Raw genomic sequence first — 6,049 nt, 5'->3', positions numbered from 1 at the left:
TTATATTGTTCAAAAGAATCTTCTAGATATAAGACACCATATTAATGTATAAGGGTATATTGGTTTTTAATGATCCAAACTATTGTCTTTTGGTCACTGTTGGTCCCAACTAATGAATTGGCTACTAATGGTCCCAACTTTTAAAGTATTTGTTCCTAACGGTCCGCGACTAACAGAATCCTAACATCGTTAGTTTTAGGTCGCCGGAAAAACGGTTTTGGCCGGAAAACTTAATTTTTTTTTTCCGAAAACTCAACATTTTTGTCCCAAACATCTTGGTAACTTCGTATCGATCCTTTAGGAACCTTTTTTTTCTAGTAAAAGCCCCAATTATTAAGGTCGTCAAAACCCTAGAACCATCAAATAGACCTAGAAACTAAAAAAGGGTATCCTGAGCAATTGCAATAATCGGATTCATTGATATTCCTAGTATAGTAAATGCTATCACACATACAGTCATACTCAATTCGATGGAATTGTTTGATCTTAATGGGGATCTTCTATAATTTCGCACGTGAGGGGTTATTTCTTGGTTTCATCCAGTCATTAATAACTTGATTATTTTTAGATAATAGTAGATAGAAACAACACTTGTAAGGAGTCATATTAAAACCAAGAAATATAGGCCTGCCTGTCATTCACACCAGAATAAATAGAGTTTTTAGAAAAAAAAACCTGCTAGTGGAGGAAGACCTCCTAGGGATAAGAGACATAGGGCTAAAGAGAGCTCCAAAAAAGGATCTTTCGTGTATAATCCTACATAATCTTGAATGTTCTCAGTTTCGGTACGTAGACCAAATAAGACAATGCAAGCAAAAGTTCCTAGATTCATGGAGATATAGAACAGCATATAAGTTATCATGTGAATTGGTTGATGGTGCTCAAGTGGTGGTAGTTGGTTAGCGGTGAGTCAATTTGCAGTGGTTGTGGTGTTCAGGTGGTGTTTTCCGACAACAAGTTTGAATTTTCCGGCCAAAAACGTTTTCCCGACGACCTGAAACTAGCGGCGTTAGGCTTCTGTTAGTCGCGGACCATTATGAACGAATACTTTAAATGTTGGGACCATCAGTAGCCAATTCATTAGTTGGGACCAATAGTGACCAAAAGACAATAGTTGGAATCATTAAAAACCAATATACCTTGTATAAACTATAGCTTTTATAGTATTTGAACTTTGAAGTCAAAATATCTTAGTACTTACTACTAATACCTCTATTGTAACATCCATTTTTCTAAGAATTATAAATAACAGAAAGTTCTATAATTAACTATGTGTCGTTAACTTAATTGGGTGTGTTAATGTTTGGATAATAAATGAAATTAGAAGTGTGAGTGGGTTGTGGGGCCCATAGTCCCCTATATAAACCCAACCCCTCCTTCCTTTCACCACTTTCTTCCCTTCCACCACACACACACACTCAATAACACACACATTTTCTCTCATCCGAATCCGAATCCGGGCTAAAGCAAAGAAGATCTTGGTGTTCGAGTATCTCAAACATCAAGAAAACGTCCAGATCTTTGGGGTTGTCCAGATCTGAACCGAACCCGGAGCAAAAAGGTAAGCTTCGGCCAAAGGGTTAAGTTTTATGGTTAGAATCGACATGCAAACCGATGTAATGATAGATTGGGTTGTGAAATGTAAGAAAAACATGAACTTGGTAAGTTTTAGCCTCACGGGTGTATTATAGAACAAAAAAGGTGACGTCTGGACTATGAGAAACACGGGTATACAAAGTTAGTACAACTCAAAACCCATAAAAAGACTAGAATCGGGTCCTAAGGAGGAAACAAGGAGAAAAATGGCTTTAAAATGGTAAAAACGACGAAAGGCAGGAATTTCGCATCGCACAGCCATGCAAAGCTAAATCAATAATTTCGCATCGCACAGTCATGCGAAGCGAAAAAGTCATGCGAAGCGAAATTCCATGCGAAGCGAAATTCTTCCATGCGAAATTTCATGAAATTCATTTTCTGACGCATTTTTGTTATAAGGACTGTTAGTGAGGCTAAAACTCATCAGCTCAACCCCAGCCAGGGGCTCTGCCCCTTGTACCCTGCTAGGGGCTGCCGCCCCTAGACCCCGTTACCAGGGGCGCTGCCCCCGGACCCCCGTTAGTTGAGGGTTTCACTAACTTAGATGTAGGAAGTAGTAGTAATGAATAATTGACACGCGTAATGTGTTGTACAGTTAGCCGTGCACAACTAAGGAATGGCATTATCATTAACAGCGAGAGAAACCGACTCCAGGTGAGTTCTAGCCCCTATATCTGTTATGTTTCCGGGGTTGTGTGCATACTCCTATGTAGTAGATAATACACTTACTTGATTGGTAAGTGTATGATACGTGTATGATTGTGTATTGAATGTATTGTTACATAAGGATTGTATGAACAAGTACGTATATATATTTATAACTAGAAGATATGTAAAGTATGCACGCATGATAAAGGTATGGTTATTCGAGACAGAAGGAACCAGACCCTTATAATATCTGTGATGTTAGGGACCAGACCCTTTTAATATCTGTGATGTTTAAGATAGAATAGCTTATGGTATACCATAGGGTTTCATGAAAGAAAGTATGTAAGAACTTATGCATATATGTAAAGTATGTATGAAAGAAGTGATAGTAAATAAGGTATAAATACGTATCTCCGGACACGTATGAGTATGGTATGAATGTAATGTATGTTAATTGATTAACTAGAACTCACTCAGCGTAGCTGATTTTTAGTATGCACGCAGGTGAGTAGGATGAGGCATGTTGCTTGAGGTGGGACACGTGGCAAATAGATGGAGACTGGCATCGAAGACGGAAGATTCACGTGTTGTTTATGTTATTGTTTAAGACTTAATGTATTTTGTTAAGACAAGCACTTATGTTATGTAAGAATGTTTAATATTAAGTATTCTGCGAAAAGTTTTTAATTAACTCTGACTTTAGAACTGTGTTTATGAGTAAATCCAACACCAAAGTAGGGTTACCGGGGACGGGACCTTACATCTATCGACCTTAGCACTTGGTCACTAGTCTAGTAGTCATTTTTTCCGATTAGTTGCGATGCAAACAAGCCTCTTTCTCTCTGACCTCTATCCCTCTATTTGAAAATATAAATTGAAAAAAGTTTAAACAGCCAATGACAAGAGTGGCGGCATACGAGGAACTAACCTCGACCAAACACTTTCTTTATCATAAACTAGTATTTAGACTCGCCGCATTGCGGCGGGGGACATAAAGTTGGGAAAACACCGATCGACTGTTTGGAAAGCTATAGACCAAAGCACTATTGAATAACCATCATCTAGTAAAGCTAAGTGCATTTACAGTCTCAAAATGTAATAAAATGGAAGAAGAAACAACTGTAGCACACATGAGCGAAACGGCATACATGTGATTCTTCCGAAATCAATCATAAATCAACAAAAATCAGGTTTGAAACGTATGAAATAAAATAGAAACCAAAGTCAAATTGATTGTATATAGTAACCACATACAACAAAATTTTGTTAGATTACAGGATACATCAAAAACCATTCAGATTTCTTAAATTCTATGTGGCTCAAATAGTCCTATAAATTAATGGAACAAATTATGAGAAATGTACCATGGCTGCAAATAAAACGGTTGCCATGTAAGAGAAACAATTGTTCCTTTCACATAACCATCCAGATTGCCCGGCCAAGACGTAGATAATCATATTTTTGCTCCAATCTAGTAGAATATCTTGAAGCTTATCATCACAGGCTCCTATTAAACCAAACCTCAAAAGGCAAAATCAATCTCTATTTAGAGCCCAAAATTTGCACATTCATTCCCGCCGCTTCACCCACTTGGGTCTGAAGGAAGACTTCACCTTTTGAGTATCACGTCTACAGACAGAAGGAACCGGAGAGAGTGTGACAGAACATCGACTTCCCATTAAACCACCCCTTTGCATCATTCTGTCTTGATTTACTAAACCTATCGTACGTATAGCACAAACGTAAGATAGATGCAGCATAAAGATCATCCTCCAGATTCCACAAATCATAAGAAAATCAAATTCAGTTAAACATTACATCAAACACCTAACGTGCATGCATTTCAAAGATCAATGTAACATCGAATTAAATCATAATTTCCTTGCTCTACATTAAAGCAAACTCTAAATGCAATCAACAGCACATGAGTGACATGACATTTGAATTTCAAGAGGCCAAAACAACCTACAACAGATGAAGTTTAACGGCAACCTAACCGTGATTTTCAATTGGGACTCAAAACAAATAAAATTGAACTTTATGTCACCCAAAAGCAAGCGATCAAGTCACCTAAAGTAGAACATAGCATGAAAATACAAATACAGTAGCAAATTGTACCTTAGATTGGTCTACGACAACAACGGACAGTCTGCATGCATTTCGAAAATCACAGAGTACATTGATTTATAAGTGAAAACACAAAATCAAATAAAAAAAAAAGAAGCAGCAAATCGTACCTAAACCAAACAATCCGTAGAACCTTCTTCAGAGAGAGATATGACTGAAGCATAGATGCGACTTGAAGGAAATATCACCTGAAAATTTGAGACCCTAAAAGGTGTGCGAAACCACGCTATGGTGCAGACGCAGATAACCACCGCCGTCGTCATCGTATTGAGCGGCGACGACTCACAGGTGTTGAAGCTTAGCAATCGTCAGATGGTTAACGGTGGTCAACGGCAGCCATCGCCACCAGATGAATCAAGAACACCATCGTCATTGCATTGAATGGTAGAGAAAAAGAGAGCTGTGGCGGTGAGTATAATATATAAAGTATATAAAAAGAAGAGAAGAAAGGATGCAGCCATAAAACCAACACGTGTAAATAAGACAACACAGGTGTAAGGAGGGGCTTATGGTTACAAACATCTAAGCACTATGTACAGGTAGCATAAACGTATTTTGAAAGAAACAGTGTTTTTTTGTCTTGAATAGAAGTTGTAAAATATAATATATAATAATTTCAGTGAGAGTCCCATCAATGAATCTTTTAGTATGATATCAAAACAATCACAATGTTTGTGCGGAATCCAAACACCATGGTGATTTAATAGCAATATATGAATGATGGAACAATAAGATGAAATAATGAGCACGTGATAATCATTCCAATGCACGCATTTAGATAAACGTCTTGTACATAAGCAATCCCACAAACAGCTTTCTCAAAAACAGATGGCGACTATGAGAGTTAGCATTTACAAAACCTAAAGGCCAAGCCTAACAAAGCCACCTGAAATCCCTTTAGAGATATCGGTTATTATAGCATGCCCCTCCAGACTTTTCATGTGCAACACTTTTAACTCGACAAACATCTTTCCTTCGCCTTGTTCATGTTGTAGCTCGTTTGATACGCACGCACTAGTTTCACTAATATAGACCTTACACTAAGACTCCATTGATCATGCACTACCATACCATTTTTAGCATCAACAACCATAATTAGTGTCGCCACTTCTTTCAAGTACTATAAACCATTTTAATATTCTCACTCCCCCTCACCACCCACATAAGACTCCACTGATCTTACCACATCATTTTTTAGCCAAAACTACCATAATTAGTGCGCCACTTCTTTCAAGTACTCTAAACCATTTAAATAGTCTATCTTTCCCTCTCCACATCTCTCTCTTATTTTAACGGTCTATTACTTGGTTCACCATATTTCAAATACTACCCTAGAGGATGGTGGCAATGACATACCCTAGAACGTATAGTACTTGCAAGGGTACCCACAAGGTGCCTCGTACCCTTGTATAATAAATCATTTAATAACATTTCATTAGAGTCAAATGAACCTAAACTAACTTAGGAAAATCAAACTCATGCCCGCTTAAAAGACCAATTCAACCTATTAACAATCACTAGAGACTCGATTAATTAACTTAGTCTTCAGAAAAACAGGCCTAAAACTAAAACTAACCACCAAAACCATGTCTCTTAACTTTATTGTAATCGTTTATCGATATAAATTATGAAATTCAAACCCAATAGATAAACCTAAAAATCATTAACATAAAATTAA

This window comes from Bidens hawaiensis, unplaced genomic scaffold, assembly GCF_021521415.1.
Source record: "Bidens hawaiensis isolate Kalapana, Puna unplaced genomic scaffold, B.hawaiensis_p1.1 tig00026606_1, whole genome shotgun sequence".
Lineage (NCBI taxonomy): Eukaryota > Viridiplantae > Streptophyta > Magnoliopsida > Asterales > Asteraceae > Bidens > Bidens hawaiensis.
The sequence above is the reverse complement of the archived record's forward strand: the minus strand, read 5'-3'. Positions refer to the sequence as shown.